The 15,116-nt window shown below is 29.9% G+C and overlaps 2 protein-coding genes across 22 annotated transcripts in view; one reads left to right on the top strand and one right to left on the bottom strand.

Annotated features, from left to right (window-relative positions):
• The window catches only part of LOC145936300 (CUGBP Elav-like family member 1-A), a 384,349-nt gene extending 376,564 nt beyond the window's left edge, over window positions 1-7,785 (top strand). For 19 of the 21 annotated variants that reach the window (XM_083038373.1, XM_083038366.1, XM_083038387.1 and 16 more), the window contains one exon: window positions 1,421-7,785. The gene's annotated coding sequence lies outside the window, so the exon portion shown is untranslated. The remainder of the gene's footprint in view (window positions 1-1,420) is intronic. The other 2 variants (XM_083038371.1, XM_083038368.1) reach the window with 1 other exon arrangement.
• The window catches only part of LOC145936303 (uncharacterized), a 91,357-nt gene that overhangs the window by 74,836 nt on the left and 1,405 nt on the right, over window positions 1-15,116 (bottom strand). The gene's annotated exons all lie outside the window — the stretch shown is intronic.

The raw sequence follows: 15,116 nt of genomic DNA, 5'->3' as shown, positions 1-15,116 counted from the left end.
TGTGCTAACTTACTGTTGCACAAAGTGGAATTACGTACGTGAAGTTCACTAACAACGTAGCTTTTTCCCCCCCAGGAGAGTAAGAGTAGTTCGCTTTGAATTTTCACGCAGCGTTTCACGAGTCGTACCTTGTAACCATTTGACGATTTGACTTTTCTCTCTGTTTTTTTTTCTTCCTGTATTTTTGTAATTTATCTCTTTCTATCTCTCTTTTTTTGTCTCTCTATCTAGCTCTCTATCTCATAATAACCACGTAGTTTAAGTCAGCAGTTGAACCGACAGTATACGAGCGATACACACAAGGATCTACCTCACTCATTATATAATTGTGTCAACAGCTATTATATCGCGTGTATCCTTCGTTCAGTGTTCGAGGCGCACAAAATTGGATACGTTCTCTCACGTGATAATAATATCACTAAGTTTTTTTTAATGGTTATAATCACGCTACGACGCTTTTTAGTTAGTAGTACTAACATTGCCATGTGATTTTGGGGGGGGGGAGGGGGGGAAAGTGTACAGCCGATCGTCAGAAGCGGTGGGTAAGCCGATCGTTTCCGTAATTTATACATTCAAGAAGAATCCGCTACTTATCATTGTTTTACCGTTGTCGCAATTTCCGCTCGAGACAATCGAGGACGAATAGCTTTCAACTATAAAACGATCATTCGGCATGTTACGTGTAATTTGAAGGAATATTGCAGTTATATCCATGTAATCTGAATTCGGAAACCGTCGACGCGAATTTCACCGACCGCGTTGCATCAGCAACGAGTTTCCATCGATGCGCTGTCAAACATTTTGTTTCTTTTTTCCTTGTGACTGTCTGTCAAGCTAAGCAAAGTGGATGCTCGTTGCTCATGTCTGAAAAGAACGACTCGGCAAACTACCTGGTGTACACGATGCACGGTGTCGGTTTGGAGACTCCGCGAAGATCGAGTTTAATCTTTTGATGTAATATTTTAACAGTTCCAAGTGACTCTGTATGTACGTTATTGTGTGCGCAATTTTCTTATCAGACATACAACTCTCGAGATATTGCCTTATTAGAGTAGCAACTCAATAAGTCAACATCTTGAAATAATTTGATAAATTTTTATTTTTTAACATTGCCATATAGAAAGTAGCGAAATTATATAATATTTAATTTTCTGATAACATATTTATTGATCTCTCTCTCTAAGTCTTCATGAAAAATTAATTATATCGTGTCGTGCTACATTCGTGGTGCGACAGATAATAACAATCAGGCTGATCGATTCAAGATTGATCGTCTGCGGAGACAATTGGGCACAGAATAGATCTTTAGCGGAGTCCCCGAAAAGAGAAAAAAACCACCGCGCGCGTTTGCCCGGGGATAAATCTTTATATCTGGTGTGTGGTGGTGACTAACATGTCCGTGTGTTTGTTTGTGTGCCAGCAGGTGGCCTGTGACGTTGTGACCGTGTACTCTCGATCGGAGTCGCCGTGCCATGTCAGTCTCAGTCAGTCAAATCGGTATCGATCGTTCGCTTGATCGGTCGATTGATCAATCACGATTCCCCGGTCAGTCTCTCGATCAGTCTATCTGTGTCTATCGGTGCCTGTATAAAGAACAACATCCGCTCAAACGCGCTCTCACTTTCGCCGTAAGATCCTCCGCCCGATCGACCTCTTCTCTCTTCTCATCTCATCCCCACGATCTTTCGCGCGCTTATACTACCTGTCCACAAAAGTGCGCAACATCGCTCATGTTTTGCGATATCGTCGCCGATCGTCTCGAAAGTTGCGCCTCGTATCTTCTCGGTCGCGAACTCGTCGGACTCGCAGGGGAGAATTCACGATGCTGGACGATATACATACGAAAAATGACGGGCGAGAGAAATTGCGCAGAGGAATACGACGAAGAGGGCCAAGAAAGTGGAACGTGGAAAAGTGGATGAGGATTACCAACCGATCGAGCTGGATTCCTCGAACGAAGCTAACGCGCACCACGTTAATTGTCTGTCCACAACCCTCCCTGTATATATATACAGATATATAAATATATTATACATATATGTACATACACATATATGTGTACGTGTGTATGTGATATGTGCGTGTGTGTCGAGAATTCTCGTGGCTGACTAGCGGTAAACGCGCGGACGTTTCTCTTCATCTTGCAACGAAAGAGGTCAGAAGGAAGAGGAACGAGCCGCGCGCGAGAGAGAAAATTTCTTATACATAACTATACATATACATACATGTTCATAAATCGGATTATTGACTGAGAACTATTTTTATCGGCTCTATTGTCGAGATCGCTGTCAGCGCTTTTCGCAGCGTCTGTTTATATAATATATATATATAAATATACATACACACACACATATATGCGTCACGGCAAATTGGACGTGTGTAGGCGAGAATAATGTGTGTGTATGAAAAAAAAGCGCGAGAGAGACGGAGGCTGGAAAATGGAAAGGACGAACGCGATGATCGTGCGGGACCGACGCACATGCGATTTCTTAGATTTAAAAAAATCGTGCAAATATACCAAAAACGAAAACGGATACAAAGAAAGAAACAAAAAATCGATAGGTAGCAAAGAAATGAATGTAAGAGACATTTTGTAGTAATGACCTTTTGTGATAAGATTGTATCGTATAGGGGACCGGATATTTGGGGCCTCAAATTTAGGGGTTTCAAAAATGAAGCTGGGCCGGATCGCTTAGAAGCTAACACATCAGGTGTCACGCGTTAATTGCGCGCATCCAATTTTATGCCGCCACTGGAAACGCTTCGCGAACGTAGAGACAAGTACACGAGATGCGAGAAATTTTTAACGAGTTTTAACGTCGGACGAGTTTCCCGACTTGCGCACTTGCATCGTCTTCTTCGTCGGGTTCACGAGTTGCACGCTTTATGCAATTAATCTTAGCTCTTCGCGAAACAAAAGCTGGATACGGGACCGATCCTGTGGACAAGCTGCTTGGATCGACTCGAGTTAAAAATCTCCAATCACAACACGAAATGCGAAATAGGAGGATCAGAGTTTATTGTGTATAATTGTGAAACAATTTCGCATTAAAAAAAAATAGATTCACTCGAGTAGGTTTGCATCAACGCGCAAGATATTTTGAAATAATTAATTCGTGACGCCGAATATAAATTTGCTTCTCGGAGATAAGCGGAAAAAAATATTGTTGCGTTTTGGGGGATCAAAATTCTGTCGATTACCGAACCGCTTTGTATAAGGACCTCGGATAATTACAAATTAACAATATCTACTTTTACGTGTGAAATTTATCTTTGCATTATTTCTAAGATAATCGACGCGATTGTAATACTTATTAAATCTTATCGAGAAGAGAGAGAAACAATTGTATCGATTCTTACGTCGCAAATAATACAATTAACTTTGATTCAAGCAAAATAGATATTTGGACATTTTTGCTTTTAAATGCAAATAAAATGCAAGTGACGAAATTTCAAATGTCGCGTGGATGTTATCGAAATCACGTAATGGAACGATTATAATTATAAATGTTTTCAGCTCGGGATGACCAACGCGAAAGTCGGTTGCATGACGAAGCCGTACGATAATTGTATTCGAACAAATCAAAACCATCGTGCAAGGATATACACAGGGTTAGTGATTAAAAATAAGTAATTTTCTAAGTGCTCTAGTCTGGATGTGTGAACGCCTTCGTGAATGTTAATTTAATATGAAAATGTGAAACATCTTAAAGTCGATCGCATAAGTGAATCACGTTATTTAATAGAAAATCATCATATTGTAGAATCTTAAATTTTAATACAAAATAATATCTCTCTTTTGTATGTAACTCTAAATTATTATATAAATTATTATTTTCTCAATTTATTTAAATCTTATATTTACGAAAAATGACATACACATACATATATAACGAAGCTTTTTGTTTCATAAAAAATACTTTAATCTTTTTAAGACAATCTTTATTTTAATAAATTAATTTTAATTAATTAATTTTTCTCTTGAATAATTCCAAATTATAAAAATTTCCAGCCCTTGGAAGAAATGCTGACTTAGACTATTTTGACTTGATTAATATTCAAAGGTATTATACCGAAATGATAACATTCACGAAATGCTAGGTACTTAATTACATTACACAACACATTCCAAACAATAGAAATGTCCCAAAAAATATCTAAAAGTCATCTAAAAAATATCATGATTTCTCATACTTTTCTTTGCTTTTTACAGAAAGAAAAACATGTTGTTCTGACTTTTTTATTTTTTATGAATTATAACCCCTTATGTCGATTGAAACAATGCTCTGAATTCGTTTGTTACGTTTCCCGCAATTGTAAAAATTATTGAAAGCCAATAAAACTAATTTTATTAGGATTTTGCTTGCTATACTACTTAAGCGACGGAATCTTACGTAGCTTCTTTTCGACATTTCTGAAGTCATCTCTATACTCTCTTTTTTTCTCATAGTGTCAAATAATCTTTCTTAATTATTATCCATACTTCGAATTTTGACAAAATATATATTCTTCTGAATCATATTTTTCTAAAAAATTTGCATTTTTTTCTCGCGTAACCTTGTTTATATTGAGCAAAGCAAACTGTGCGTGCATTTAATTACTGCATGACAATATAATTTTTGTTTCTTTTTAAAAATAATGATATAGATTATATTCTATTATTTCGCCACATTTTTATGTTTCTTCGAAATATTTTAACTAAAACAATCAATGTGTCTGGAGAGTTAAAATAAAAAATAGCATGAAGAGAGCATTTATCGTTTCAGTTATAATCAAATCATAGAACTTATTTTCATTTAAAATAATGAAAATGACACTTATTATGACGTAACTACAGAAAAGTTTATACTATTGTTCATATTTTGAATAGACCAATACGAGTTTAAATAAAACAATGAGTTTCTCTTCGGAATATATTTGAAAAACAAAATAAAAACTGACTTTGTCCAAATTACTATTAATTGTCATTCACGGTTAAATGTACGTGATCTTGTTTCGTCATCAACAACATTAACATGCACACGCGTGTGTCAGACCAAATAAACGGAGTAACCGGCGTTATTGCAGAGAAATAAATTTATGCGTATAGATGATTTTTATTCGATATTTGCGATTGTCTTCGACAAGCAGATAACACATTGTGCTCCGTATGAAAACCAAAGATGTGTCTATTAATTAATTGATGTACTTACGCTGACAACTAATTTGAATAATGTTGAGTGTCCACGCAAAAACAAAAACTATCTATAAAATATTTATTTGAATTTTGCAGATTTTGTAAAATTGAAATTATCCAATGAACATTCATCAAAAGTTAAATTGAAAAAAATGATCTTTTTAACATGCCTATACAAACAGTCACAATTATATAAATAAATTTGATAAAAAAATATTTAAAAAGTAAATAGTTTTGTTGTAATCAACATATGGGCTATATACGTGCGTGAATAATCAACATTCTCTGATCTACATACATTTAAATCAATTAATTAACAATAAAAAAGAGCACGCGTATACATTAGTTTTGTGCGTACATACAAATAGAACCTAGTCACAAATATCGTTAACAAATGAAAAAATCGCTTCTATGTTCATGTCATTTTCATTATCGTCCTTCAGCACGTGCATTGATACTATTATTGTTAATGCTCCTATGTTTATTATGGCTATTATTAGTACTTTATTTACTATTATTATTATATACTATATCCATTTTTGCTAGTTATATCTGTTGCTCTTGATTAATGTTACTAGAATTATTATTATTCTCTACGATTATTATTATTTTATTATTAGTATTATATATGTTTATATTACTATAGTAACCTCCTGCCAATGATGGTAATATATCCCATTGTTGGCATTTATTATTACTATTATATGACTATTATTTCTATATTAGTTTTACATGTATTATTACGATTACTTTACGCGATACTAATCGCGATTATCTGTTATTATGGCCGATATCGATCGCTTATTTAGTGCCGCAATGACGACTATCAGGTTTAGGATCAGAATCAGATCACACGGATATTTTTATGTCCACTCTTACAGGATACTAACGTGTGTACGAATGATTTTATTCGCTATCAAAATACAAGTCGCATATCTGTGCGATTAATAAATGGTCAAATCAGAATCACTTATTGAGACGGTTTCGTTTCTAAATAATGTATACATATATATTATATGTATACATGTCATAAAAGAGCACAAGATAATGTATTTATAAAGTTAATTAAATTATTTTTTTGTTTGTTTTTACATTATACAAAAATTGGATACAAACTGCTTAATGCAAGCAAAACAAAATAATGAAGAAAGACACTTTAACAAAAAAAATATCGAGTTTTACTTTTATATACAATTATATTTGTGTTTATAATATATTTTTATCATAAATAAATTTGTCACATATTAATAATATAAGTTTTTTTGTTGCTCTTTCGCATGCGAACCGATCAATTCGGTGATTCTGTTCGACCAAAGTTTCAATGGCACGACCGTTTATTTGAATCATTATTTTTACAACTGCAATCTAAATTTGTTGAATATATTTTTGTTTCTAAATGTTTGAATTATTATCTCATAAGACTACTGTTATACCGTTGAGTATACTGTCTTTGCGTCGTTAATAATTTGTTATGCTTCTTTATTTTTGTTCTCTTACATGCTAAAAATCTAATTTGTTCTTTTTTTCTTTAATTTGTTCGTTTACCGCGTTTCTCTCCTGGGATATAAATGTATGTCTTTTTTTTATTAAAAGGATGGGACACTTCGCGATCGGAGCTATCGAAACAATGATTCGCTTGTTCAATGCAAATTTAAAGAAAAATGAATACTAGAGTTAAAATTAAAACTGTTGCTTTAACTGAAATACTAAGCTAATTAATTAAAATTTTAAATTTTAAATAATATTAAATATTAAAATAATATGTGCCAATATGGGACATCGAAATTCTATCAATATCAAATATCACTATATTTGCTTTCAGCACTCAACTCTGTCGCTTTAGATATTGCAATTAATGCAGTGTTTAGTACTTAAAACTTACACAATTGCAAGTACTTATGCGCATGTAAAATGTAATTTAATCAAAGCACGAATTTATAATGTAATTATTTTATTAATAACTATTATATTTTAAGTTACGCGATAGAGAAATATTTTTGCTCCAAGTAAATATTCTTTTTTTACTATAAATAAGTGTATGTAACTTAAAATGAAAATCATTGAAATGTGCTCCGAAAGGCGCGATTAATCCCATTCTTTTAATTAAATTTATTTAATTCTCGATAATCAACAATCGTGAACAGAGATTATCGTGACTTATTGCTATATGGTACCCCACGTGCGCATTGCGACAGCTTTTCATGTGCGCGCGTGTGTACGTGTATATACATACACACGCGTACTTATGTTCGGGCATTAAATGTACTTTTGTGTATGTATTTCTGTAAAACGTACGCGAATGTATACATATAATATGAATGTCTGCGTGCGCGATAGTATTCACCTTCTGTCGTCACGTGTAACGCCGCTCCGCATTTACTCGTAATTATTCATTTTTTTTTGTTTATTTCTTTCTTTTTTGTTTAATCGCTGACCATTTTTTTATTTCAAATGGCCGGCGGAGAAATCGCGGAGATCGCGTCGGCGTATATATATCGTTGAGTATACTTATATATTTTCTTTTCTGTTTCGCTTAGTCTGTGCAGAGCGTGATCAGCATGTGGCGTATGTTAAAAATAACAATACATATATTTATTTTGTTGTTTTAATTTTTTTCTTTGCTTTACTACCACTCCTATGATCCTGACTCGTTAATTGCTGTATTTAATCACCGATCTAGTAGAATCCATAGAAAAATTTTGCAAAGTACCTGGCTATTTTTCTTTACTGTGTATACTATGATCTCATTTTAATTCCTTATGGGCAGGATTTCTTTTGCAGCTATGAGAAATCAGATTCTTAATAAGTCGTAATATTCACTCATTAATAAAAAATAATTGCTAAAAAAATTATTTAAATATGATGTCAAGTATGATATTTTTATATACAAATTGTCATGATAACAATGATCTATCGATTGCAGTATTGAATGACGAGGGCTTTTGTAGATAAACACGCGACATTTAAAGTGTGAATTTATCATGAATAAGTAATGGCTTTTCTCATGTACATATCTTTTTCATTGTATATAACTGCATGTGTATCACGTGCTCCAAAAATGCTAATAATATACAATTATAGCAACTGCAAAAAAAAAGATTATACATGGACATCTAAATCTTTTATATAATTTTATAATTTGTTTATAATTTTATAAGAGTTTTTATTTCTCAATATTCACAGAGTTACGCGCTTATTTTACAAAAAATGTAAGTTTTATGTTGAAAAATAGCAATGTAAAAAAAAGACGCGAATTGATATAATTATTTTAATCCTTCGCAGATTTTAATGTGACTTCAAGAAGTAATAATATTCACCTCCTTTTGCCAATTTCGTGAAATGGGAATTGAATTAAGAATTATCACTATTTTAAAAAAATTAAAATTAAAAAAATAAATATCAGTATGACTCAGAGTATCTATCATAAAATATATAAATTTCTTTAACAAAAAGACGATAATATATACATATACATTTGTTCAGTTATTTTCATTCAAATACACACTTCCAAAATAAATGGCTCATATTATAATGTATCTAGTTTATTTTAATATGCTCTATTGATTCAATAGTTATTTATATCAAGTTGACTCAATGTAAATTACTCAAATGTAAATTAAAACAAAAACTACTGCTTTTCCAGCAGTAAAATTTTTGCCAAAATATTCTTGCACTATGTTATGTATGCAATTGTTACAATTTTGTACCTTTGTTGCGTCGATATATACGTATCAAAATTGAATATGAATCATTCATAAATAAGAAAACGAAAAGTAAAATTGCGTTCGATTGACTTAGAAGCCCCTTGTAACAAATTATTTCTAACTTTGATTTAGCAACATAATGTTAAAAATATTTTCTCGTTTATAAGGAGATTAACTGATAATACCATTTGTTGTCATAATCTTGTCACTTTTATAGATCGTATACATTTTGTATATAAACTGATAAGAAATTGTCATTTAACACGAAAAATGTTTGTTGTACTTTTTTTAAAAGCCATTTTCTTTACAATTTTTAAATTAAATGTAAAATTATAATTTATAATTTAAGTATAATTAATATGTTATTGATTAAAATAACCAATATATAATGTCTTTTATGCTCCTAAAATGCACTCGTATAAAAAGTATTATTTGAAATTGAAATTCAATTTAAATGAAACACTCATCATACTTTTGTATAATGGAGACGTTGCAAGAATTGTTGTAATTGTTGATGAGAACATTTGTAAAGTACAAAACGCGAATGAAGAGAATTTTTTGTAAATAATACAATAAAATATTACAATAAAAATTTTTTAAATATATATATTATAACTTTTCTTAAGATTTTTTTTAGATATTAACAATCTTTTTTCTCTGACTTCAACAATTGCGTCAAGCATTCGATTATTATAATTATAAACAAGTTATAATTTTTTCGACATTTATGCTAAAATATGAGTTGTATAGAATTGGACTACCTGTAACAATCATTCGCTAAACTAACATATAAATTGTACATAGGCCATATCTAGTTTGTAAGAATATTTTTTGTATGCAGCAAAATCCTGAGTGAGTTATTCTATAATCAATTGTGATGATCTCTGCGAAGAATAACGTGTGTTCACAGTGGCGCAAAGAAGATCAATGTCTCGATAGAATTTCAAAAAACTTGTCGGATCAATTATAATGCATCAATATATTTGTGATTATCAATTGCAATCGCGCGAAAAAGCAGAATATAAAATTGTGAAGTATTTTTTTTCTATCATATTCTATTTATTTCATTAATAAAAGATTAAAGAAGATATAAAAGAACTCTAAGAATAGAAAAACTGTCTTTTAAATAGTGATATACAATATTTTAATTTAAATAATACTATTTAAAAATAAAAGTACAAGATGTGTGAATTAAACTATTATTGCTCTTGTAATATGTGAGACAAAATCGATTGTTTAATAATAAATCGAAGTCAATCACATGCCCAAAGAAAAACACTAAAAATTATATTCAAAAATGCCTAGGAACTAAATTCTTGCATAGATTTTTTTTGAGACAACAGATTTAATGCAAAGAATCTTTTACACAAAGATGTACTCGCATTATTATAAATTTTCTCATCAACAAATTTTTTGATCAATTTATAGTCAATTTTCTTTTAAGAAACAAGAGTTTAGGCATTAATATTTATTGATTTAAATTACAAAAGAATTTTTATGAGTTGAAATAACAAAACAATAAATAAAATAACACAAAACTTTATATTTTATATAGACTTTTTCTAAATAGTAGTTAAAAAAAACAAAAGCTAAGGAAATTTTGGTTAAGAAAAATTCCGATGATTATAGATAAAAAAATATTTTAAAGGTCAATTATGTCCTTCAATATTCTTCCTCATTCAAGATAATTTCGAATATGTATCGATAAACCAGGCAGAACGAACTAGCGATGACTGCCGAGTTTGTTATTCTTATCATGTAAATATCAGTCATAATGTTGCGTGTTTAACTTGTAGAGACGAGTTCATGTAACTACTGTAAATAGCAACGTTTAACGTACTACGATGCGCGTTTCCGCCTCTAGCGGAACTCCGCCACTGTGTACACGCGTCAGCGATTATTCCAGTGGATACATGGAGGCGTATGCGATAGCATTGGAAGTCTACGCATAGTCTACGTATAGAATATCTGAAGCGTCATTCATGCAAATTATGGCTATTTATACTCCATTTAGTGCTAAATGTGGCTGTATAATTCCTCAGCCTGTAATTACATTAAATGTGATATTCCCAGATTAGACAAATAAAATTTGAAAACAGATTGCCACATTTAGCGGAAAATATGACAGTTATTATCTAATTTAGTTATAAAGTGCTAATTTGAACTTATTGTTCTATTATAGTAACTCAGTTTCGTATTTTAAAGACAGAGAAAAGAAATTATATGTCACGATATTAAGTTTATTAAATAATTAAATTAATTTTTTTCAACAACAAATCTTTTTATCAAAAATTTTTCAGATAACGCCACTTGATTACTTTACAATACACCTTATATATTCTATGTGTAGACTATATTTTGCATGGTGCAAATTTGTTACAAATCATAACTCGAAAAATGTTTGATTATTAACTTTTCCTTCCATCGCATTAGTTTTTCAGAAAACAAGTTTTTTGAGTTGCAATAGTTATGCATTGACAGTGCGAAATGTGGATTTTCAACATCGATATGTGGTAATTAATATAAAATTGAGCTATGCAATGCATAGAGAAAAAGAAATCAGAAAGTTTACGCGTTAATGTTCTTTTTGTATATCCTGAGGTTTATCTTTAAATCGTTCTTTGAATCTCGCAAATCGTATTCATCGATGGAGAAGAAGCATAACAATGACGAAGCTTATTATCGGTGGCCGTCGATTAATTGTTAATTGCATCCGTAATTCGCTTTTAGTGAATTTGTGGCTAATTTAGATATCTAAAATATTACATTTAGTCAGCGGATAAATGCGTCTGCAATTAAAAGTTTTTTAGACGACCAAGATTAAGAACATTCATCCCTGAAATGTATATCGCTCTCGATGTTCGATCCCGACGATGAGGGCTTTTTCTAGACCGCAAGTGAACAAAGCTCGTGCAAATAACGAATGCACATACATATCCATGATATGCTATAAAGAATGCTAACGTGGGATACATCTAATTTGGGATATATGTGGAAACTAATTGTACGAATTTATTAACACGTAAAATAATTGTTTCCTTTTTTCTTCAAATTATTAAAAATATTGAGGGCTGAAAAAAGTATGAAAATCACGCAAATTTCAATTTAACTTACTATATTTTCTAAGTGTAATGTTCCAAATTAAATGTTAAGTTGCACATTTTATAATGTTTTAACTTAAAAATAATATTTATTTATATTTAAAAATTTAATATTTATTTAAAAAGAGCTATTGCCGCTCTTTTTTATCTTTCATCATCTTAAATGTAATTTTGTTCCCCAAATATCGCTCGCGTCTAGAACAGACCCTGCATATTATTCGTATATAAATATTGACTCATAAAAAGTCAGCTATGTAAACCCGATTGACTCGAAGAAAAGAAAATCTACCAAATCGTACTATTTAAATAAAAATTAAAACATTTTTACTTCAAATAAATTGCGATATTTTAAACAATCAGTTAAAAGAGCTTTGGCGTTTTTACAAGTTCATGCATTTATATAAACTTTATCAAATTATTCTTATTTATAATAAAATTCAGCAAAGCATATTTAATTGTTATTGTCGTACTAAAACAAATGTTAATTTTGCTCAAATTTACCGAAATATATATTTGTCGCACAAATATAACTATCACCGAGTGTACACTATTGTACATTATTGAATGAATGTTAAGTTGTCGGCAAAAATTCGCCTAAATGATGCAGCCTAATCGAGAAAATTACTCTTAATAATTGAAGTGTGAACACACACAAGTAATTCTGATTAAATAAGAATAAATTTGCGTACAGATTTTTCTTTCTGTCTCAAGGCGCTTATTCTGACTGCGAGATTAAAAGTATACAAGATTGAAAAATGAATTTCTAGATTAGCTTAATCTCGCTGACACGGGTGATAATAAAAGATTTGCACACATATATAATATATAACAGCGTCGGATCTATGGTTTCTAATTTTTATTTTTAATAAGAAATATATATGATTACTTTATGATCGTAGTATTAAAATTTTCAACTAATTATGTTATCATATAAACGCGAGTTTTAATTAAATGCGCCACATTTAACATAACTTAAATACGTCCATGTATTGGATTTTGTATATACATAATGTTTACATGTACATACATTAATGTTTTATAAACTCGCGTCAAACTTTTTTCAATTAATATAATCACAAAGTAATATTGCGATCTAATATTTATAGCATTCAATTAAATAAAAATAAATTTAGAAACAATGAATTTACAAAAGATTTTTACAAGAAAAGAAATTATAAGAAAAATGTTGATAGATGCGTTTAAGGAAAGTCATTTTTTCCAAATAATTTGGGATAACATTAATTAGATACATAATTTTTTTACAAATAAAGAATTTAAGTAAAATTAAATTTCTGAATTTAAACTATACATATAATTGAAAGTTCAAATTAATATATCTATCAAATATATTTATCACTTTTAATTGATAAGTTTATTATTCTTTTAAGCTGATTTGTATTTTATGCATCCATAAATCCGTCGCTTTAATAGGATGAGTAGCATCGTTCGTATGCGATTGAAGAAAAATTGATCGTTTGTGGAAAGTTCGTGGAAGTTTGAGAAATACATAACTAATTATGCAAGAATATGCAAAATTAAACAAGAGGTTCTCTGACATTAACCAAAAGTCATACTATCATAAAAAGCAATTTATTTTTATTTTTAAATATATTGTTTCGTATTAAAAGATATATTACTCTTAACCTTTAATTGCTTTTTTAATTTTTATTGCTAAATAATATTTAATGATATATTTATGATATAAATAATATATCGTGAATATATAAATTATATTTATGTTTGTGGATATTTTAAGTATAATTCAATTTTTTATTAAATTTAAAAGATATAACTCAGAGAGATTGATATCTGCCTCTAAAATTTATTTCATTATATACACAGAGAGAATTTTCTCTTAGAATTTACCCTGAAAATCATAGTAATCGTGGGACAATATGGTATGGAAAGAATTTTATGAGAATTTCTCTGATTAATATTTATCACAATAAAAATAATATCTATTACAATAAAATATAAAATATGTTTGATTAATTATTCTAAACTATATAGTAAAATTTATTAACTGTATAGTAAAATATTAATCAAACATATTTTATATTTTATTGTGATAGATATTATTATTTTTTATTGTGATAAATATTAATCAGAGAAATTCTCATAAAATTCTTTCCATACTATATTGAATTGTCTCACGATTACCATGATTTTCAGGGTAAATTCTAAAAGAAAATTCTCTGTGTGTATATATATATATATATATATATATATATACATGTATAATCTTTTTTTATTTAACAATACAAAATCTTTTCTTTTTCTTTTTTAATATTTCTGATAAGACTTCCACCGACGATCAAAATTACAGCTTATTGATAACTGTTCATTTTTTATAAGAAATGCTCTAGGATAAATACAGTATGCGAAACGAATCGCATAATGAAGATTGGGTATCTTTGATGTATTGTGTCACGATGTTTTACAGAGTTCTGTGTAATTGTTGTAACGACGGCGGTGACGATCGCGCACGATCGAGTAACTCGTATCGACATAGTAATTAACACGATTTCTAGGATAGCGTAATGTTTATCGGGCAAGCTACGAGTCACGGTGTTTAAGTATAGCGACCTTTTAGATTTTATATATTGGGTGTGTGAGAATATGCAGAAAAGCGCGTGCGATAGCGAGATGTCGCGTGTAAATGCGTGTGTGAGCGCGTGTCACAGAATATTTAGGTTCGGCAAGTTAATAAATCGTATTTTCGAAATAAATCTTTTACAGATTCACTTCCTTCTCAACTTCCTTACTTTTCAATTTTATCATAAACAAAGAAGACATAGAAAAAGTTTATCAAGATTTTTCTTAGAGTTGCATTAACATGAGCAAAGTTTCTTTATAGATTTAAAGTTTGAAACGTTTCTTTATATTATGGGTATATATTGTACTTAATCAATCTACATTTAATATTAACAATAAACTCTATTACAATATTATGACAAATATATAAAATTATACTCTGATATATAAATAACTTTTTATTAAATTTTTTTATTTTTCAAATATTATTTTTTTACTAAATTTTTTTCCAATTAATAACTGATAATTAAAATATTTTTTTTACTAAATTTTTTTTTCAATTGATAATTAATAATAAAAAAAATTAATTTATTATTAAAA

Source organism: Prenolepis imparis, unplaced genomic scaffold, assembly GCF_030444845.1.
Source record: "Prenolepis imparis isolate NDT839.2.m4 unplaced genomic scaffold, iyPreImpa1.0 SCAF_5, whole genome shotgun sequence".
NCBI lineage: Eukaryota > Metazoa > Arthropoda > Insecta > Hymenoptera > Formicidae > Prenolepis > Prenolepis imparis.
Note: the sequence above shows the minus strand (reverse complement) of the source record. Positions and strands in the feature narration are given on the sequence as shown.